This window comes from Amblyomma americanum, chromosome 1, assembly GCF_052857255.1.
Source record: "Amblyomma americanum isolate KBUSLIRL-KWMA chromosome 1, ASM5285725v1, whole genome shotgun sequence".
In the NCBI taxonomy this organism is placed as follows: Eukaryota; Metazoa; Arthropoda; class Arachnida; order Ixodida; family Ixodidae; genus Amblyomma; species Amblyomma americanum.
In genome coordinates this window covers 369,190,777-369,214,623 of record NC_135497.1, presented here as the reverse complement: position 1 = coordinate 369,214,623, position 23,847 = coordinate 369,190,777, and positions in this window count along the sequence as shown.

The following is a 23,847-nucleotide window of genomic DNA, read 5'->3' as shown; positions in this document are numbered from 1 at the left end:
TACTTTCTGTTACAAGCTGTACCGTCACAAAACTTTGACACGGTCCATTTGAAAATAACGGCATAGTTCACTTCCTTTCACTGCAACAAAAGAGGATGTGACGTATCGCGCCTGGCTTCGAACGACAAGCTTGATAATCCGAAGGGGCGTTGCCCCGTTTCTGGGTATAAAAGCGAGCGCGCAATTAAGCTTGCGGGATTCGTGCCATGGCACTGCGCTCATGCTGGTATTGTCGGTCAACCCAGTCGACGTGAAGTCGATACAATGTCCACTCGGATTTCGAGAGCGTATTCAACAGAAGCGTGAGGGAGAAACCAAGCTGCGGCTGCGCAAGCCTAAAATCCTAACGGGCGAATCCAGAGGGCGCTAGCAAGGCCAGTCGCACGAAGGAGTGGCTGTTAGTTGGGAGTTTGATGACGTAAGAGTGACTAACGCAAAAAAGCGCCCGAGAAATGCTTAACTCTGTGTTATTAAAGTGCGGTGGGTTATTATGGTACGCTGTGTCTTAAAAAATTGACTGGGTTTTGCCACAAGCAAGAAGTCTAGGATTTCCCTCCTACCGTGCTTGGCTACGGCGCCCTCTTGTCAGTGTCAGGGCACCCTTTTCGTGATGTTGATAACTTTTTATGGCGCAAGTGCTTTTATGGTAAAAGAGCGCCAACGCACAAGGTGTTTTCGTCTGTTCGATATTGGGTCAGAGACAAATTTCCCAAGCAGTAAACGCTATCAAAGCCGAACAAAGGCGTAGGGAAAGCTTGCTCATCCCCTAAAAGAATGAACGACAGCATGGTAGGTGGTACTCATAAAAATTTCGAATTGCATGCGACAGTACGACATTACGTTTCATAAAATGGCAGTTAAAAACCAACTAAACGTGGACCATTGCAGTGCTGACATTCCCACGGCTTCACCGACAGGTCCAATATGATGAAGCATATTCGTATCCACACAGGCGAAAAGCCATTCCAGTGCACACATTGCAGAAAAACGTCCACCCTGAAGCATAGTATGATGACACACATTCGCACCCACACCGGCAAGAGACCATTCAAGTGTACTCACTGTAGCAAGACCTTCACTAGAAAAGATTTACTGTCTGCCCATCTCCGCATCCACACGGCCGAGAGGCCATACCAGTGCAACCTATGTCCACTGGCTTTTACGCAAAAAATGAATCTAAAGAGGCATGTGATGTGAAAACCCACAAGAAGTGAGCATTTCTGTGACATTTACTTAAGGGCACTTGCCTGTTAACAAGAACTTAAATACTGAATGGAAAGCTGCACACTCCCATTAAAGTCTTGCCCATTTTCTAAGCATCCAGGGTCACACATATAGACTGCCTTCATTCATTGCTCTGATTGACAAATTTTGCTGCCTATTCATTTCCATTGGGCTCATTTTTATGCAGCATAGAAAATTTCCCCAGTATTCAAGGCGGCAATTTGCCGCGTTTTCACGCGGATAGGATTTTAAATATATCACCTCCAATCCAGGATTCCCGCGATCAAACGGGCTAGCCGAAAAGGATGTTCAGGTGGTAAAGAGCCTGCTCAAGAAAACTACCGAAGCAAAGCAGGATTTCTGTCCGGCACTTTTGGCGTACAGGACTTCTCCTTTGGAGGGTGGACAGACACCAGCAGCTATCCTCCAAGGCCACAGACTACGGACAACTCTGCCTGACTACCGATCTGGACCAGCCCACAAAGTCGTCAAGCATCCACAGCTTAATCCCCAGCGCGGCCGCTGTCGGCGCTCAACGATGCAGGCTTCGTGAGTGTCCGAAGCGGTACATGGGCCACTAAAGGACAGGTCCTGAAATCGTCAACGTACCCCAGGTCCTACCATGTGATGCTGGAGGAGGAGCGGACCCTTCGGCGCAATCGCAAACACCTGCTGCCGACGGGAGAAGCCTTCCAACTTGACTTCAGTCACGGCAACGATGTGGGGGAGCTGTAGTGCGTGAGTTCAAGTGCGCCCGTCAATGACGCAGCTAACAACACCACAGCAGCCCCTGCCCTGCCTCACAGTGTGCCTCCAAACCACCCCCCCCCCCCCCGGAGCTCCCAAAGACAGACAAAAGCACCACCAGGACTAGAATACGACCAAAACTTTGAACAGATTTCTTGAGTTCGCTGTGCTCATATTTTCGCGTGTTACTTTCTGTTACAAGCTGTACCGTCACAAAACTTTGACACGGTCCATTTGAAAATAACGGCATAGTTCACTTCCTTTCACTGCAACAAAAGAGGATGTGACGTATCGCGCCTGGCTTCGAACGACAAGCTTGATAATCCGAAGGGGCGTTGCCCCGTTTCTGGGTATAAAAGCGAGCGCGCAATTAAGCTTGCGGGATTCGTGCCATGGCACTGCGCTCATGCTGGTATTGTCGGTCAACCCAGTCGACGTGAAGTCGATACAATGTCCACTCGGATTTCGAGAGCGTATTCAACAGAAGCGTGAGGGAGAAACCAAGCTGCGGCTGCGCAAGCCTAAAATCCTAACGGGCGAATCCAGAGGGCGCTAGCAAGGCCAGTCGCACGAAGGAGTGGCTGTTAGTTGGGAGTTTGATGACGTAAGAGTGACTAACGCAAAAAAGCGCCCGAGAAATGCTTAACTCTGTGTTATTAAAGTGCGGTGGGTTATTATGGTACGCTGTGTCTTAAAAAATTGACTGGGTTTTGCCACAAGCAAGAAGTCTAGGATTTCCCTCCTACCGTGCTTGGCTACGGCGCCCTCTTGTCAGTGTCAGGGCACCCTTTTCGTGATGTTGATAACTTTTTATGGCGCAAGTGCTTTTATGGTAAAAGAGCGCCAACGCACAAGGTGTTTTCGTCTGTTCGATATTGGGTCAGAGACAAATTTCCCAAGCAGTAAACGCTATCAAAGCCGAACAAAGGCGTAGGGAAAGCTTGCTCATCCCCTAAAAGAATGAACGACAGCATGGTAGGTGGTACTCATAAAAATTTCGAATTGCATGCGACAGTACGACATTACGTTTCATAAAATGGCAGTTAAAAACCAACTAAACGTGGACCATTGCAGTGCTGACATTCCCACGGCTTCACCGACAGGTCCAATATGATGAAGCATATTCGTATCCACACAGGCGAAAAGCCATTCCAGTGCACACATTGCAGAAAAACGTCCACCCTGAAGCATAGTATGATGACACACATTCGCACCCACACCGGCAAGAGACCATTCAAGTGCACTCACTGTAGCAAGACCTTCACTAGAAAAGATTTACTGTCTGCCCATCTCCGCATCCACACGGCCGAGAGGCCATACCAGTGCAACCTATGTCCACTGGCTTTTACGCAAAAAATGAATCTAAAGAGGCATGTGATGTGAAAACCCACAAGAAGTGAGCATTTCTGTGACATTTACTTAAGGGCACTTGCCTGTTAACAAGAACTTAAATACTGAATGGAAAGCTGCACACTCCCATTAAAGTCTTGCCCATTTTCTAAGCATCCAGGGTCACACATATAGACTGCCTTCATTCATTGCTCTGATTGACAAATTTTGCTGCCTATTCATTTCCATTGGGCTCATTTTTATGCAGCATAGAAAATTTCCCCAGTATTCAAGGCGGCAATTTGCCGCGTTTTCACGCGGATAGGATTTTAAATATATCACCTCCAATCCAGGATTCCCGCGATCAAACGGGCTAGCCGAAAAGGATGTTCAGGTGGTAAAGAGCCTGCTCAAGAAAACTACCGAAGCAAAGCAGGATTTCTGTCCGGCACTTTTGGCGTACAGGACTTCTCCTTTGGAGGGTGGACAGACACCAGCAGCTATCCTCCAAGGCCACAGACTACGGACAACTCTGCCTGACTACCGATCTGGACCAGCCCACAAAGTCGTCAAGCATCCACAGCTTAATCCCCAGCGCGGCCGCTGTCGGCGCTCAACGATGCAGGCTTCGTGAGTGTCCGAAGCGGTACATGGGCCACTAAAGGACAGGTCCTGAAATCGTCAACGTACCCCAGGTCCTACCATGTGATGCTGGAGGAGGAGCGGACCCTTCGGCGCAATCGCAAACACCTGCTGCCGACGGGAGAAGCCTTCCAACTTGACTTCAGTCACGGCAACGATGTGGGGGAGCTGTAGTGCGTGAGTTCAAGTGCGCCCGTCAATGACGCAGCTAACAACACCACAGCAGCCCCTGCCCTGCCTCACAGTGTGCCTCCAAACCACCCCCCCCCCCCGGAGCTCCCAAAGACAGACAAAAGCACCACCAGGACTAGAATACGACCAAAACTTTGAACAGATTTCTTGAGTTCGCTGTGCTCATATTTTCGCGTGTTACTTTCTGTTACAAGCTGTACCGTCACAAAACCTTGACACGGTCCATTTGAAAATTACGGCATAGTTCACTTCCTTTCACTGCAACAAAAGAGGATGTGACGTATCGCGCCTGGCTTCGAACGACAAGCTTGATAAGCCGAATGGGCGTTGCCCCGTTTCTGGGTATAAAAGCGAGCGCGCAATTAAGCTTGCGGGATTCGTGCCATGGCACTGCGCTCATGCTGGTATTGTCGGTCAACCCAGTCGACGTGAAGTCGATACGATGTCCACTCGGATTTCGAGAGCGTATTCAACAGAAGCGTGAGGGAGAAACCAAGCTGCGGCTGCGCAAGCCTAAAAACCTAACGGGCGAATCCAGAGGGCGCTAGCAAGGCCAGTCGCACGAAGGAGTGGCTGTTAGTTGGGAGTTTGATGATGTAAGAGTGACTAACGCAACAAAAGCGCCAGAGAAATGCCTAACTCTGTGTTATTAAAGTGGGGTGGGTTATTATGGTACGCTGTGTCTTAAAAAATTGACTGGGTTTTGCCACAAGCAAGAAGTCTAAGAGTTCCCTCCTACCGTGCTTGGCTACGGCGCCCTCTTGTCAGTGTCAGGGCACCCTTTTCGTGATGTTGATAACTTTTTATGGCGCAAGTGCTTTTATGGTAAATGAGCGCCAACGCACAAGGTGTTTTCGTCTGTTCGATATTGGGTCAGAGACAAATTTCCCAAGCAGTAAACGCTAACAAAGCCGATCAAAGGCGTAAGGAAAGCTTGCTCATCCCCTAAAAGAATGAACGACAGCATGGTGGGTGGTACTCATAAAAATTTCGAATTGCATGCGACAGTACGACAGTACGTTTCATAAAATGGCAGTTAAAAACCAACTAAACGTGGACCATTGCAGTGCTGACATTCCCACGGCTTCACCGACAGGTCCAATATGATGAAGCATATTCGTATCCACACAGGCGAAAAGCCATTCCAGTGCACACATTGCAGAAAAACCTTCACCCAGAAGCATAGTATGATGACACACATTCGCACCCACACCGGCAAGAGACCATTCAAGTGCACTCACTGCAGCAAGACCTTCACTAGAAAAGATTTACTGTCTGCCCATCTCCGCATCCACACGGCCGAGAGGCCATACCAGTGCAACCTATGTCCACTGGCTTTTACGCAAAAAATGAATCTAAAGAGGCATGTGATCTGAAAACCCACAAGAAGTGAGCATTTCTGTGACATTTACTTAATGGCACTTGCCTGTTAACAAGAACTTAAATACTGAATGGAAAGCTGCACACTCATATTAAACTCTTGCCCCTTTTCTAAGCATCCAGGGTCACACATATAGACTGCCTTCATTCATTGCTCTGATTGACAAATTTTGCTGCCTATTCATTTCCATTGGGCTCATTTTTATGCAGCATAGAAAATTTCCCCAGTATTCAAGGCGGCAATTTGCCGCGTTTTCACGCGGATAGGATTTTAAATATATCACCTCCAATCCAGTATTCCCGCGATCAAACGGGCTAGCCGAAAAGGATGTTCAGGTGGTAAAGAGCCTGCTCAAGAAAACTACCGAAGCAAAGCAGGATTTCTGTCCGGCACTTTTGGCGTACAGGACTTCTCCTTTGGAGGGTGGACAGACACCAGCAGCTATCCTCCAAGGCCACAGACTACGGACAACTCTGCCTGACTACCGATCTGGACCAGCCCACAAAGTCGTCAAGCATCCACAGCTTCAGTCGCCAGCGCGGCCGCTGTCGGCGCTCAACGATGCAGGCTTCGTGAGTGTCCGAAGCGGTACATGGGCCACTAAAGGACAGGTCCTGAAATCGTCAACGTACCCCAGGTCCTACCATGTGATGCTGGAGGAGGAGCGGACCCTTCGGCGCAATCGCAAACACCTGCTCCCGACGGGAGAAGCCTTCCAACTTGACTTCAGTCACGGCAACGATGAGGGGGAGCTGTAGTGCGTGAGTTCAAGTGCGCCCGTCAATGACGCAGCTAACAACACCACAGCAGCCCCTGCCCTGCCTCACAGTGTGCCTCCAAACCCCCCCCCCCCCGGACCTCCCAAAGACAGACAAAAGCACCACCAGGACTAGAATACGACCAAAACAGATTTCTTGAGCTCGCTGTGCTCATATTTTCGCGTGTTACTTTCTGTTACAAGCTGTACCGTCACAAAACTTTGACACGGTCCATTTGAAAATAACGGCATAGTTCACTTCCTTTCACTGCAACAAAAGAGGATGTGAGGTATCGCGCCTGGCTTCGAACGACTAGCTTGATAAGCCGAAGGGGCGTTGCCCCGTTTCTGGGTATAAAAGCGAGCGCGCAATTAAGCTTGCGGGATTCGTGCCATGGCACTGCGCTCATGCTGGTATTGTCGGTCAACCCAGTCGACGTGAAGTCGATACAATGTCCACTCGGATTTCGAGAGCGTATTCAACAGAAGCGTGAGGGAGAAACCAAGCTGCGGCTGCGCAAGCCTAAAAACCTAACGGGCGAATCCAGAGGGCGCTAGCAAGGCCAGTCGCACGAAGGAGTGGCTGTTAGTTGGGAGTTTGATGACGTAAGAGTGACTAACGCAAAAAAGCGCCAGAGAAATGCTTAACTCTGTGTTATTAAAGTGGGCTGGGTTATTACGGTACGCTGTGTCTTAAAAAATTGACTGGGTTTTGCCACAAGCAAGAAGTCTAGGAGTTCCCTCCTACCGTGCTTGGCTACGGCGCCCTCTTTTCAGTGTCAGGGCACCCTTTTCGTGATGTTGATAACTTTTTATGGCGCAAGTGCTTTTATGGTAAAAGAGCGCCAACGCACAAGGTGTTTTCGTCTGTTCGATATTGGGTCAGAGACAAATTTCCCAAGCAGTAAACGCTAACAAAGCCGAAGGCGTAGGGAAAGCTTGCTCATCCCCTAAAAGAATGAACGACAGCATGGTGGGTGGTACTCATAAAAATTTCGAATTGCATGCGACAGTACGTTTCATAAAATGGCAGTTAAAAACCAACTAAACGTGGACCATTGCAGTGCTGACATTCCCACGGCTTCACCGACAGGTCCAATATGATGAAGCATATTCGTATCCACACAGGCGAAAAGCCATTCCAGTGCACACATTGCAGAAAATCGTTCACCCAGAAGCATAGTATGATGACACACATTCGCACCCACACCGGCAAGAGACCATTCAAGTGCACTCACTGCTGCAAGACCTTCACTAGAAAAGATTTACTGTCTGCCCATCTCCGCATCCACACGGCCGAGAGGCCATACCAGTGCAACCTATGTCCACTGGCTTTTACGCAAAAAATGAATCTAGAGAGGCATGTGAAAACCCACAAGAAGTGAGCATTTCTGTGACATTTACTTAAGGGCACTTGCCTGTTAACAAGAACCTAAATACTGAATGGAAAGCTGCACACTCCCATTAAACTCTTGCCCATTTTCTAAGCATCCAGGGTCACACATATAGACTGCCTTCATTCATTGCTCTGATTGACAAATTTTGCTGCCTATTCATTTCCATTGGGCTCATTTTTATGCAGCATAGAAAATTTCCCCAGTATTCAAGGCGGCAATTTGCCGCGTTTTCACGTGGATAGGATTTTAAATATATCACCTCCAATCCAGGATTCCCGCGATCAAACGGGCTAGCCGAAAAGGATGTTCAGGTGGTAAAGAGCCTGCTCAAGAAAACTACCGAAGCACAGCAGGATTTCTATCCGGCACTTTTGGCGTACAGGACTTCTCCTTTGGAGGGTGGACAGACTCCAGCAGCTATCCTCCAAGGCCACAGACTACGGACAACTCTGCCTGACTACCGATCTGGACCAGCCCACAAAGTCGTCAAGCATCCACAGCTTCGGTCCCCAGCGCGGCCGCTGTGCGCGCTCAACGATGCAGGCTTCGTGAGTGTCCGAAGCGGTACATGGGCCACTAAAGGACAGGTCCTGAAATCGTCAACGTACCCCAGGTCCTACCATGTGATGCTGGAGGAGGAGCGGACCCTTCGGTGCAATCGCAAACACCTGCTCCCGACGGGAGAAGCCTTCCAACTTGACTTCAGTCACGGCAACGATGTGGGGGAGCTGTAGTGCATGAGTTCAAGTGCGCCCGTCAATGACGCAGCTAACAACACCACAGCAGCCCCTGCCCTGCCTCACAGTGTGCCTCCAAACAACCCCCCCACCCCCCCGGAGCTCCCAAAGACAGACAAAAGCACCACCAGGACTAGAATACGACCAAAACTTTGAACAGATTTCTTGAGTTCGCTGTGCTCATATTTTCGCGTGTTACTTTCTGTTACAAGCTGTACCGTCACAAAACTTTGACACGGTCCATTTGAAAATAACGGCATAGTTCACTTCCTTTCACTGCAACAAAAGAGGATGTGACGTATCGCGCCTGGCTTCGAACGACAAGCTTGATAATCCGAAGGGGCGTTGCCCCGTTTCTGGGTATAAAAGCGAGCGCGCAATTAAGCTTGCGGGATTCGTGCCATGGCACTGCGCTCATGCTGGTATTGTCGGTCAACCCAGTCGACGTGAAGTCGATACAATGTCCACTCGGATTTCGAGAGCGTATTCAACAGAAGCGTGAGGGAGAAACCAAGCTGCGGCTGCGCAAGCCTAAAATCCTAACGGGCGAATCCAGAGGGCGCTAGCAAGGCCAGTCGCACGAAGGAGTGGCTGTTAGTTGGGAGTTTGATGACGTAAGAGTGACTAACGCAAAAAAGCGCCCGAGAAATGCTTAACTCTGTGTTATTAAAGTGCGGTGGGTTATTATGGTACGCTGTGTCTTAAAAAATTGACTGGGTTTTGCCACAAGCAAGAAGTCTAGGATTTCCCTCCTACCGTGCTTGGCTACGGCGCCCTCTTGTCAGTGTCAGGGCACCCTTTTCGTGATGTTGATAACTTTTTATGGCGCAAGTGCTTTTATGGTAAAAGAGCGCCAACGCACAAGGTGTTTTCGTCTGTTCGATATTGGGTCAGAGACAAATTTCCCAAGCAGTAAACGCTATCAAAGCCGAACAAAGGCGTAGGGAAAGCTTGCTCATCCCCTAAAAGAATGAACGACAGCATGGTAGGTGGTACTCATAAAAATTTCGAATTGCATGCGACAGTACGACATTACGTTTCATAAAATGGCAGTTAAAAACCAACTAAACGTGGACCATTGCAGTGCTGACATTCCCACGGCTTCACCGACAGGTCCAATATGATGAAGCATATTCGTATCCACACAGGCGAAAAGCCATTCCAGTGCACACATTGCAGAAAAACGTCCACCCTGAAGCATAGTATGATGACACACATTCGCACCCACACCGGCAAGAGACCATTCAAGTGTACTCACTGTAGCAAGACCTTCACTAGAAAAGATTTACTGTCTGCCCATCTCCGCATCCACACGGCCGAGAGGCCATACCAGTGCAACCTATGTCCACTGGCTTTTACGCAAAAAATGAATCTAAAGAGGCATGTGATGTGAAAACCCACAAGAAGTGAGCATTTCTGTGACATTTACTTAAGGGCACTTGCCTGTTAACAAGAACTTAAATACTGAATGGAAAGCTGCACACTCCCATTAAAGTCTTGCCCATTTTCTAAGCATCCAGGGTCACACATATAGACTGCCTTCATTCATTGCTCTGATTGACAAATTTTGCTGCCTATTCATTTCCATTGGGCTCATTTTTATGCAGCATAGAAAATTTCCCCAGTATTCAAGGCGGCAATTTGCCGCGTTTTCACGCGGATAGGATTTTAAATATATCACCTCCAATCCAGGATTCCCGCGATCAAACGGGCTAGCCGAAAAGGATGTTCAGGTGGTAAAGAGCCTGCTCAAGAAAACTACCGAAGCAAAGCAGGATTTCTGTCCGGCACTTTTGGCGTACAGGACTTCTCCTTTGGAGGGTGGACAGACACCAGCAGCTATCCTCCAAGGCCACAGACTACGGACAACTCTGCCTGACTACCGATCTGGACCAGCCCACAAAGTCGTCAAGCATCCACAGCTTAATCCCCAGCGCGGCCGCTGTCGGCGCTCAACGATGCAGGCTTCGTGAGTGTCCGAAGCGGTACATGGGCCACTAAAGGACAGGTCCTGAAATCGTCAACGTACCCCAGGTCCTACCATGTGATGCTGGAGGAGGAGCGGACCCTTCGGCGCAATCGCAAACACCTGCTGCCGACGGGAGAAGCCTTCCAACTTGACTTCAGTCACGGCAACGATGTGGGGGAGCTGTAGTGCGTGAGTTCAAGTGCGCCCGTCAATGACGCAGCTAACAACACCACAGCAGCCCCTGCCCTGCCTCACAGTGTGCCTCCAAACCACCCCCCCCCCCCCGGAGCTCCCAAAGACAGACAAAAGCACCACCAGGACTAGAATACGACCAAAACTTTGAACAGATTTCTTGAGTTCGCTGTGCTCATATTTTCGCGTGTTACTTTCTGTTACAAGCTGTACCGTCACAAAACCTTGACACGGTCCATTTGAAAATTACGGCATAGTTCACTTCCTTTCACTGCAACAAAAGAGGATGTGACGTATCGCGCCTGGCTTCGAACGACAAGCTTGATAAGCCGAATGGGCGTTGCCCCGTTTCTGGGTATAAAAGCGAGCGCGCAATTAAGCTTGCGGGATTCGTGCCATGGCACTGCGCTCATGCTGGTATTGTCGGTCAACCCAGTCGACGTGAAGTCGATACGATGTCCACTCGGATTTCGAGAGCGTATTCAACAGAAGCGTGAGGGAGAAACCAAGCTGCGGCTGCGCAAGCCTAAAAACCTAACGGGCGAATCCAGAGGGCGCTAGCAAGGCCAGTCGCACGAAGGAGTGGCTGTTAGTTGGGAGTTTGATGATGTAAGAGTGACTAACGCAACAAAAGCGCCAGAGAAATGCCTAACTCTGTGTTATTAAAGTGGGGTGGGTTATTATGGTACGCTGTGTCTTAAAAAATTGACTGGGTTTTGCCACAAGCAAGAAGTCTAAGAGTTCCCTCCTACCGTGCTTGGCTACGGCGCCCTCTTGTCAGTGTCAGGGCACCCTTTTCGTGATGTTGATAACTTTTTATGGCGCAAGTGCTTTTATGGTAAATGAGCGCCAACGCACAAGGTGTTTTCGTCTGTTCGATATTGGGTCAGAGACAAATTTCCCAAGCAGTAAACGCTAACAAAGCCGATCAAAGGCGTAGGGAAAGCTTGCTCATCCCCTAAAAGAATGAACGACAGCATGGTGGGTGGTACTCATAAAAATTTCGAATTGCATGCGACAGTACGACAGTACGTTTCATAAAATGGCAGTTAAAAACCAACTAAACGTGGACCATTGCAGTGCTGACATTCCCACGGCTTCACCGACAGGTCCAATATGATGAAGCATATTCGTATCCACACAGGCGAAAAGCCATTCCAGTGCACACATTGCAGAAAAACCTTCACCCAGAAGCATAGTATGATGACACACATTCGCACCCACACCGGCAAGAGACCATTCAAGTGCACTCACTGCAGCAAGACCTTCACTAGAAAAGATTTACTGTCTGCCCATCTCCGCATCCACACGGCCGAGAGGCCATACCAGTGCAACCTATGTCCACTGGCTTTTACGCAAAAAATGAATCTAAAGAGGCATGTGATCTGAAAACCCACAAGAAGTGAGCATTTCTGTGACATTTACTTAATGGCACTTGCCTGTTAACAAGAACTTAAATACTGAATGGAAAGCTGCACACTCATATTAAACTCTTGCCCCTTTTCTAAGCATCCAGGGTCACACATATAGACTGCCTTCATTCATTGCTCTGATTGACAAATTTTGCTGCCTATTCATTTCCATTGGGCTCATTTTTATGCAGCATAGAAAATTTCCCCAGTATTCAAGGCGGCAATTTGCCGCGTTTTTCACGCGGATAGGATTTTAAATATATCACCTCCAATCCAGTATTCCCGCGATCAAACGGGCTAGCCGAAAAGGATGTTCAGGTGGTAAAGAGCCTGCTCAAGAAAACTACCGAAGCAAAGCAGGATTTCTGTCCGGCACTTTTGGCGTACAGGACTTCTCCTTTGGAGGGTGGACAGACACCAGCAGCTATCCTCCAAGGCCACAGACTACGGACAACTCTGCTTGACTACCGATCTGGACCAGCCCACAAAGTCGTCAAGCATCCACAGCTTCAGTCGCCAGCGCGGCCGCTGTCGGCGCTCAACGATGCAGGCTTCGTGAGTGTCCGAAGCGGTACATGGGCCACTAAAGGACAGGTCCTGAAATCGTCAACGTACCCCAGGTCCTACCATGTGATGCTGGAGGAGGAGCGGACCCTTCGGCGCAATCGCAAACACCTGCTCCCGACGGGAGAAGCCTTCCAACTTGACTTCAGTCACGGCAACGATGAGGGGGAGCTGTAGTGCGTGAGTTCAAGTGCGCCCGTCAATGACGCAGCTAACAACACCACAGCAGCCCCTGCCCTGCCTCACAGTGTGCCTCCAAACCCCCCCCCCCCCCCCGGACCTCCCAAAGACAGACAAAAGCACCACCAGGACTAGAATACGACCAAAACAGATTTCTTGAGCTCGCTGTGCTCATATTTTCGCGTGTTACTTTCTGTTACAAGCTGTACCGTCACAAAACTTTGACACGGTCCATTTGAAAATAACGGCATAGTTCACTTCCTTTCACTGCAACAAAAGAGGATGTGAGGTATCGCGCCTGGCTTCGAACGACTAGCTTGATAAGCCGAAGGGGCGTTGCCCCGTTTCTGGGTATAAAAGCGAGCGCGCAATTAAGCTTGCGGGATTCGTGCCATGGCACTGCGCTCATGCTGGTATTGTCGGTCAACCCAGTCGACGTGAAGTCGATACAATGTCCACTCGGATTTCGAGAGCGTATTCAACAGAAGCGTGAGGGAGAAACCAAGCTGCGGCTGCGCAAGCCTAAAAACCTAACGGGCGAATCCAGAGGGCGCTAGCAAGGCCAGTCGCACGAATGAGTGGCTGTTAGTTGGGAGTTTGATGACGTAAGAGTGACTAACGCAAAAAAGCGCCAGAGAAATGCTTAACTCTGTGTTATTAAAGTGGGCTGGGTTATTATGGTACGCTGTGTCTTAAAAAATTGACTGGGTTTTGCCACAAGTAAGAAGTCTACGAGTTCCCTCCTACCGTGCTTGGCTACGGCGCCCTCTTTTCAGTGTCAGGGCACCCTTTTCGTGATGTTGATAACTTTTTATGGCGCAAGTGCTTTTATGGTAAAAGAGCGCCAACGCACAAGGTGTTTTCGTCTGTTCGATATTGGGTCAGAGACAAATTTCCCAAGCAGTAAACGCTAACAAAGCCGAAGGCGTAGGGAAAGCTTGCTCATCCCCTAAAAGAATGAACGACAGCATGGTGGGTGGTACTCATAAAAATTTCGAATTGCATGCGACAGTACGTTTCATAAAATGGCAGTTAAAAACCAACTAAACGTGGACCATTGCAGTGCTGACATTCCCACGGCTTCACCGACAGGTCCAATATGATGAAGCATATTCGTATCCACACAGGCGAAAAGCCATTCCAGTGCACACATTGCTGAAAATCGTTCACCCAGAAGCATAGTATGATGACACACATTCGCACCCACACCGGCAAGAGACCATTCAAGTGCACTCACTGCTGCAAGACCTTCACTAGAAAAGATTTACTGTCTGCCCATCTCCGCATCCACACGGCCGAGAGGCCATACCAGTGCAACCTATGTCCACTGGCTTTTACGCAAAAAATGAATCTAAAGAGGCATGTGAAAACCCACAAGAAGTGAGCATTTCTGTGACATTTACTTAAGGGCACTTGCCTGTTAACAAGAACTTAAATACTGAATGGAAAGCTGCACACTCCCATTAAACTCTTGCCCCTTTTCTAAGCATCCAGGGTCACACATATAGACTGCCTTCATTCATTGCTCTGATTGACAAATTTTCCTGCCTATTCATTTCCATTGGGCTCATTTTTATGCAGCATAGAAAATTTCCCCAGTATTCAAGGCGGCAATTTGCCGCGTTTTCACGCGGATAGGATTTTAAATATATCACCTCCAATCCAGGATTCCCGCGATCAAACGGGCTAGCCGAAAAGGATGTCCAGGTGGTAAAGAGCCTGCTCAAGAAAACTACCGAAGCAAAGCAGGATTTCTGTCCGGCACTTTTGGCGTACAGGACTTCTCCTTTGGAGGGTGGACAGACACCAGAAGCTATCCTCCAAAGCCACAGACTACGGACAACTCTGCCTGACTACCGATCTGGACCAGCCCACAAAGTCGTCAAGCATCCACAGCTTCAGTCCCCAGCGCGGCCGCTGTCGGCGCTCAACGATGCAGGCTTCGTGAGTGTCCGAAGCGGTACATGGGCCACTAAAGGACAGGTCCTGAAATCGTCAACGTACCCCAGGTCCTACCATGTGATGCTGGAGGAGGAGCGGACCCTTCGGCGCAATCGCAAACACCTGCTCCCGACGGGAGAAGCCTTCCAACATGACTTCAGTCACGGCAACGATGTGGGGGAGCTGTAGTGCGTGAGTTCAAGTGCGCCCGTCAATAACGCAGCTAACAACACCACAGCAGCCCCTGCCCTGCCTCACAGTGTGCCTCCGAACCCCCCCCCCCCCCGGAGCTCCCAAAGACAGACAAAAGCACTACCAGGACTAGAATACGACCAAAACTTTGAACAGATTTCTTCAGCTCGCTGTGCTCATATTTTCACGTGTTACTTTCTGTTACAAGCTGTACCGTCACAAAACCTTGACACGGTCCATTTGAAAATAACGGCATAGTTCAATTCCTTTCACTGCAACAAAAGAGGATGTGACGTATCGCGCCTGGCTTCGAACGACAAGCTTGATAAGCCGAAGGGGCGTTGCCCCGTTTCTGGGTATAAAAGCGAGCGCGCAATTAAGCTTGCGGGATTCGTGCCATGGCACTGCGCTCATGCTGGTATTGTCGGTCAACCCAGTCGACGTGAAGTCGATACAATGTCCACTCGGATTTCGAGAGCGTATTCAACAGAAGCGGGAGGGAGAAACCAAGCTGCGGCTGCGCAAGCCTAAAAACCTAACGGGCGAATCCAGAGGGCGCTAGCAAGGCCAGTCGCACGAAGGAGTGGCTGTTAGTTGGGAGTTTGATGACGTAAGAGTGACTTACGCAAAAAAGTGCCAGAGAAATGCTTAACTCTGTGTTATTAAAGTGGGGTGGGTTATTATGGTACGCTGTGTCTTAAAAATTGACTGGGTTTTGCCACAAGCAAGAAGTCTAGGAGTTCCCTCCTACCTTGCTTGGCTACGGCGCCCTCTTTTCAGTGTCAGAGCACCCTTTTCGTGATGTTGATAACTTTTTATGGCGCAAGTGCTTTTATGGTAAAAGAGCGCCAACGCACAAGGTGTTTTCGTCTGTTCGATATTGGGTCAGAGACAAATTTCCCAAGCAGTAAACGCTAACAAAGCCGAACAAAGGCGTAGGGAAAGCTTGCTCATCCCCTAAAAGAATGAACGACAGCATGGTGGGTGGTACTCATAAAAATTTCGAATTGCATGCGACAGTACGTTTCATAAAATGGCAGTTAAAAACCAACTAAACGTGGACCATTGCAGTGCTGACATTCCCACGGCTTCACCGACAGGTTCAATATGATGAAGCATATTCGTATCCACACAGGCGAAAAGCCATTCCAGTGCACACATTGCAGAAAAACGTTCACCCAGAAGCATAGTATGATGACACACATTCGCACCCACACCGGCAAGAGACCATTCAAGTGCACTCACTGCAGCAAGACCTTCACTAGAAAAGATTTACTGTCTGCCCATCTCCGCATCCACACGGCCGAGAGGCCATACCAGTGCAACCTATGTCCACTGGCTTTTACGCAAAAAATGAATCTAAAGAGGCATGTGAAAACCCACAAGAAGTGAGCATTTCTGTGACATTTACTTAAGGGCACTTGCCTGTTAACAAGAACTTAAATACTGAATGGAAAGCTGCACACTCCCATTAAACTCTTGCCCCTTTTCTAAGCATCCAGGGTCACACATATAGACTGCCTTCATTCATTGCTCTGATTGACAAATTTTCCTGCCTATTCATTTCCATTGGGCTCATTTTTATGCAGCATAGAAAATTTCCCCAGTATTCAAGGCGGCAATTTGCCGCGTTTTCACGTGGATAGGATTTTAAATATATCACCTCCAATCCAGGATTCCCGCGATCAAACGGGCTAGCCGAAAAGGATGTTCAGGTGGTAAAGAGCCTGCTCAAGAAAACTACCGAAGCAAAGCAGGATTTCTATCCGGCACTTTTGGCGTACAGGACTTCTCCTTTGGAGGGTGGACAGACTCCAGCAGCTATCCTCCAAGGCCACAGACTACGGACAACTCTGCCTGACTACCGATCTGGACCAGCCCACAAAGTCGTCAAGCATCCACAGCTTCGGTCCCCAGCGCGGCCGCTGTGCGCGCTCAACGATGCAGGCTTCGTGAGTGTCCGAAGCGGTACATGGGCCACTAAAGGACAGGTCCTGAAATCGTCAACGTACCCCAGGTCCTACCATGTGATGCTGGAGGAGGAGCGGACCCTTCGGTGCAATCGCAAACACCTGCTCCCGACGGGAGAAGCCTTCCAACTTGACTTCAGTCACGGCAACGATGTGGGGGAGCTGTAGTGCATGAGTTCAAGTGCGCCCGTCAATGACGCAGCTAACAACACCACAGCAGCCCCTGCCCTGCCTCACAGTGTGCCTCCAAACAACCCCCCCACCCCCCCGGAGCTCCCAAAGACAGACAAAAGCACCACCAGGACTAGAATACGACCAAAACTTTGAACAGATTTCTTGAGTTCGCTGTGCTCATATTTTCGCGTGTTACTTTCTGTTACAAGCTGTACCGTCACAAAACTTTGACACGGTCCATTTGAAAATAACGGCATAGTTCACTTCCTTTCACTGCAACAAAAGAGGATGTGACGTATCGCGCCTGGCTTCGAACGACAAGCTTGATAATCCGAAGGGGCGTTGCCCCGTTTCTGGGTATAAAAGCGAGCGCGCAATTAAGCTTGCGGGATTCGTGCCATGGCACTGCGCTCATGCTGGTATTGTCGGTCAACCCAGTCGACGTGAAGTCGATACAATGTCCACTCGGATTTCGAGAGCGTATTCAACAGAAGCGTGAGGGAGAAACCAAGCTGCGGCTGCGCAAGCCTAAAAACCTAACGGGCGAATCCAGAGGGCGCTAGCAAGGCCAGTCGCACGAAGGAGTGGCTGTTAGTTGGGAGTTTGATGACGTAAGAGTGACTAACGCAAAAAAGCGCCAGAGAAATGCTTAACTCTGTGTTATTAAAGTGGGCTGGGTTATTATGGTACGCTGTGTCTTAAAAAATTGACTGGGTTTTGCCACAAGCAAGAAGTCTAGGAGTTCCCTCCTACCGTGCTTGGCTACGGCGCCCTCTTGTCAGTGTCAGGGCACCCTTTTTGTGATGTTGATAACTTTTTGTGGCGCAAGTGCTTTTATGGTAAAAGAGCGCCAACGCACAAGGTGTTTTCCTCTGTTCGATATTGGGTCAGAGACAAATTTCCCAAGCCGTAAACGCTAACAAAGCCGAACAAAGGCGTAGGGAAAGCTTGCTCATCCCCTAAAAGAATGAACGACAGCATGGTGGGTGGTACTCATAAAAATTTCGAATTGCATGCGACAGTACGTTTCATAAAATGGCAGTTAAAAACCAACTAAACGTGGACCATTGCAGTGCTGACATTCCCACGGCTTCACCGACAGGTCCAATATGATGAAGCATATTCGTATCCACACAGGCGAAAAGCCATTCCAGTGCACACATTGCAGAAAAACGTTCACCCAGAAGCATAGTATGATGACACACATTCGCACCCACACCGGCAAGAGACCATTCAAGTGCACTCACTGCAGCAAGACATTCACTAGAAAAGATTTACTGTCTGCCCATCTCCGCATCCACACGGCCGAGAGGCCATACCAGTGCAACCTATGTCCACTGGCTTTTACGCAAAAAATGAATCTAAAGAGGCATGTGATGTGAAAACCCACAAGAAGTGAGCATTTCTGTGACATTTACTTAAGGGCACTTGCCTGTTAACAAGAACTTAAATACTGAATGGAAAGCTGCACACTCCCATTAAACTCTTGCCCCTTTTCTAAGCATCCAGGGTCACACATATAGACTGCCTTCATTCATTGCTCTGATTGACAAATTTTGCTGCCTATTCATTTCCATTGGGCTCATTTTTATGCAGCATAGAAAATTTCCCCAGTATTCAAGGCGGCAATTTGCCGCGTTTTCACGCGGATAGGATTTCAAATATATCACCTGCAATCCAGGATTCCCGCGATCAAACGGGCTAGCCGAAAAGGATGTTCAGGTGGTAAAGAGCCTGCTCAAGAAAACTACCGAAGCAAAGCAGGATTTCTGTCCGGCACTTTTGGCGTACAGGACTTCTCCTTTGGAGGGTGGACAGACACCAGCAGCTATCCTCCAAGGCCACAGACTACGGACAACTCTGCCTGACTACCGATCTGGACCAGCCCACAAAGTCGTCAAGCATCCACAGCTTCAGTCCCCAGCGCGGCCGCTGTCGGCGCTCAACGATGCAGGCTTCGTGAGTGTCCGAAGCGGTACATGGGCCACTAAAGGACAGGTCCTGAAATCGTCAACGTACCCCAGGTCCTACCATGTGATGCTGGAGGAGGAGCGGACCCTTCGGCGCAATCGCAAACACCTGCTCCCGACGGGAGAAGCCTTCCAACATGACTTCAGTCACGGCAACGATGTGGGGGAGCTGTAGTGCGTGAGTTCAAGTGCGCCCGTCAATAACGCAGCTAACAACACCACAGCAGCCCCTGCCCTGCCTCACAGTGTGCCTCCGAACCCCCCCCCCCCCCCCCGGAGCTCCCAAAGACAGACAAAAGCACTACCAGGACTAGAATACGACCAAAACTTTGAACAGATTTCTTCAGCTCGCTGTGCTCATATTTTCGCGTGTTACTTTCTGTTACAAGCTGTACCGTCACAAAACTTTGACACGGTCCATTTGAAAATAACGGCATAGTTCAATTCCTTTCACTGCAACAAAAGAGGATGTGACGTATCGCGCCTGGCTTCGAACGACAAGCTTGATAAGCCGAAGGGGTGTTGCCCCGTTTCTGGGTATAAAAGCGAGCGCGCAATTAAGCTTGCGGGATTCGTGCCATGGCACTGCGCTCATGCTGGTATTGTCGGTCAACCCAGTCGACGTGAAGTCGATACAATGTCCACTCGGATTTCGAGAGCGTATTCAACAGAAGCGTGAGGGAGAAACCAAGCTGCGGCTGCGCAAGCCTAAAAACCTAACGGGCGAATCCAAAGGGCGCTAGCAAGGCCAGTCGCACGAAGGAGTGGCTGTTAGTTGGGAGTTTGATGACGTAAGAGTGACTAACGCAAAAAAGCGCCAGAGAAATGCTTAACTCTGTGTTATTAAAGTGGGGTGGGTTATTATGGTATGCTGTGTCTTAAAAAATTGACTGGGTTTTGCCACAAGCAAGAAGTCTAGGAGTTCCCTCCTACCGTGCTTGGCTACGGCGCCCACTTGTCAGTGTCAGGGCACCCTTTTCGTGATGTTGATAACTTTTTATGGCGCAAGTGCTTTTATGGTAAAAGAGCGCCAACGCACAAGGTGTTTTCGTCTGTTCGATATTGGGTCAGAGACAAATTTCCCAAGCAGTAAACGCTAACAAAGCCGAACAAAGGCGTAGGGAAAGCTTGCTCATCCCCTAAAAGAATGAACGACAGCATGGTGGGTGGTACTCATAAAAATTTCGAATTGCATGCGACAGTACGACAGTACGTTTCATAAAATGGCAGCTAAAAACCAACTAAACGTGGACCATTGCAGTGCTGACATTCCCACGGCTTCACCGACAGGTCCAATATGATGAAGCATATTCGTATCCACACAGGCGAAAAGCCATTCCAGTGCACACATTGCAGAAAAACGTTCACCCAGAAGCATAGTATGATGACACACATTCGCACCCACACCGGCAAGAGACCATTCAATTGCACTCACTGCAGCAAGACCTTCACTAGAAAAGATTTACTGTCTGCCCATCTCCGCATCCACACGGCCGAGAGGCCATACCAGTGCAACCTATGTCCACTGGCTTTTACGCAAAAAATGAATCTAAAGAGGCATGTGAAAACCCACAAGAAGTGAGCATTTCTGTGACATTTACTTAAGGGCACTTGCCTGTTAACAAGAACTTAAATACTGAATGGAAAGCTGCACACTCCCATTAAACTCTTGCCCCTTTTCTAAGCATCCAGGGTCACACATATAGACTGCCTTCATTCATTGCTCTGATTGACAAATTTTGCTGCCTATTCATTTCCATTGGGCTCATTTTTATGCAGCATATAAAATTTCCCCAGTATTCAAGGCGGCAATTTGCCGCGTTTTCACGCGGATAGGATTTTAAATATATCACCTCCAATCCAGGATTCCCGCGATCAAACGGGCTAGCCGAAAAGGATGTTCAGGTGGTAAAGAGCCTGCTCAAGAAAACTACCGAAGCAAAGCAGGATTTCTGTCCGGCACTTTTGGCGTACAGGACTTCTCCTTTGGAGGGTGGACAGACACCAGCAGCTATCCTCCAAGGCCACAGACTACGGACAACTCTGCCTGACTACCGATCTGGACCAGCCCACAAAGTCGTCAAGCATCCACAGCTTCAGTCCCCAGCGCGGCCGCTGTCGGCGCTCAACGATGCAGGCTTCGTGAGTGTCCGAAGCAGTACATGGGCCACTAAAGGACAGGTCCTGAAATCGTCAACGTACCCCAGGTCCTACCATGTGATGCTGGAGGAGGAGCGGACCCTTCGGCGCAATCGCAAACACCTGCTCCCGACGGGAGAAGCCTTCCAACTTGACTTCAGTCACGGCAACGATGTGGGGGAGCTGTAGTGCGTGAGTTCAAGTGCGCCCGTCAATGACGCAGCTAACAACACCACAGCAGCCCCTGCCCTGCCTGACAGTGTGCCTCCAAACCCCCCCCCCCCCCCCCGGACCTCCCAAAGACAGACAAAAGCACCACCAGGACTAGAATACGACCAAAACAGATTTCTTGAGCTCGCTGTGCTCATATTTTCGCGTGTTACTTTCTGTTACAAGCTGTACCGTCACAAAACTTTGACACGGTCCATTTGAAAATAACGGCATAGTTCAATTCCTTTCACTGCAACAAAAGAGGATGTGACGTATCGCGCCTGGCTTCGAACGACAAGCTTGATAAGCCGAAGGGGCGTTGCCCCGTTTCTGGGTATAAAAGCGAGCGCGCAATTAAGCTTGCGGGATTCGTGCCATGGCACTGCGCTCATGCTGGTATTGTCGGTCAACCCAGTCGACGTGAAGTCGATACAATGTCCACTCGGATTTCGAGAGCGTATTCAACAGAAGCGTGAGGGAGAAACCAAGCTGCGGCTGCGCAAGCCTAAAAACCTAACGGGCGAATCCAAAGGGCGCTAGCAAGGCCAGTCGCACGAAGGAGTGGCTGTTAGTTGGGAGTTTGATGACGTAAGAGTGACTAACGCAAAAAAGCGCCAGAGAAATGCTTAACTCTTTGTTATTAAAGTGGGGTGGGTTATTATGGTATGCTGTGTCTTAAAAAATTGACTGGGTTTTGCCACAAGCAAGAAGTCTAGGAGTTCCCTCCTACCGTGCTTGGCTACGGCGCCCACTTGTCAGTGTCAGGGCACCCTTTTCGTGATGTTGATAACTTTTTATGGCGCAAGTGCTTTTATGGTAAAAGAGCGCCAACGCACAAGGTGTTTTCGTCTGTTCGATATTGGGTCAGAGACAAATTTCCCAAGCAGTAAACGCTAACAAAGCCGAACAAAGGCGTAGGGAAAGCTTGCTCAGCCCCTAAAAGAATGAACGACAGCATGGTGGGTGGTACTCATAAAAATTTCGAATTGCATGCGACAGTACGACAGTACGTTTCATAAAATGGCAGTTAAAAACCAACTAAACGTGGACCATTGCAGTGCTGACATTCCCACGGCTTCACCGACAGGTCCAATATGATGAAGCATATTCGTATCCACACAGGCGAAAAGCCATTCCAGTGCACACATTGCAGAAAAACGTTCACCCAGAAGCATAGTATGATGACACACATTCGCACCCACACCGGCAAGAGACCATTCAATTGCACTCACTGCAGCAAGACCTTCACTAGAAAAGATTTACTGTCTGCCCATCTCCGCATCCACACGGCCGAGAGGCCATACCAGTGCAACCTATGTCCACTGGCTTTTACGCAAAAAATGAATCTAAAGAGGCATGTGAAAACCCACAAGAAGTGAGCATTTCTGTGACATTTACTTAAGGGCACTTGCCTGTTAACAAGAACTTAAATACTGAATGGAAAGCTGCACACTCCCATTAAACTCTTGCCCCTTTTCTAAGCATCCAGGGTCACACATATAGACTGCCTTCATTCATTGCTCTGATTGACAAATTTTGCTGCCTATTCATTTCCATTGGGCTCATTTTTATGCAGCATATAAAATTTCCCCAGTATTCAAGGCGGCAATTTGCCGCGTTTTCACGCGGATAGGATTTTAAATATATCACCTCCAATCCAGGATTCCCGCGATCAAACGGGCTAGCCGAAAAGGATGTTCAGGTGGTAAAGAGCCTGCTCAAGAAAACTACCGAAGCAAAGCAGGATTTCTGTCCGGCACTTTTGGCGTACAGGACTTCTCCTTTGGAGGGTGGACAGACACCAGCAGCTATCCTCCAAGGCCACAGACTACGGACAACTCTGCCTGGCTACCGATCTGGACCAGCCCACAAAGTCGTCAAGCATCCACAGCTTCAGTCCCCAGCGCGGCCGCTGTCGGCGCTCAACGATGCAGGCTTCGTGAGTGTCCGAAGCAGTACATGGGCCACTAAAGGACAGGTCCTGAAATCGTCAACGTACCCCAGGTCCTACCATGTGATGCTGGAGGAGGAGCGGACCCTTCGGCGCAATCGCAAACACCTGCTCCCGACGGGAGAAGCCTTCCAACTTGACTTCAGTCACGGCAACGATGTGGGGGAGCTGTAGTGCGTGAGTTCAAGTGCGCCCGTCAATGACGCAGCTAACAACACCACAGCAGCCCCTGCCCTGCCTGACAGTGTGCCTCCAAACCCCCCCCCCCCCCGGACCTCCCAAAGACAGACAAAAGCACCACCAGGACTAGAATACGACCAAAACAGATTTCTTGAGCTCGCTGTGCTCATATTTTCGCGTGTTACTTTCTGTTACAAGCTGTACCGTCACAAAACTTTGACACGGTCCATTTGAAAATAACGGCATAGTTCAATTCCTTTCACTGCAACAAAAGAGGATGTGACGTATCGCGCCTGGCTTCGAACGACAAGCTTGATAAGCCGAAGGGGCGTTGCCCCGTTTCTGGGTATAAAAGCGAGCGCGCAATTAAGCTTGCGGGATTCGTGCCATGGCACTG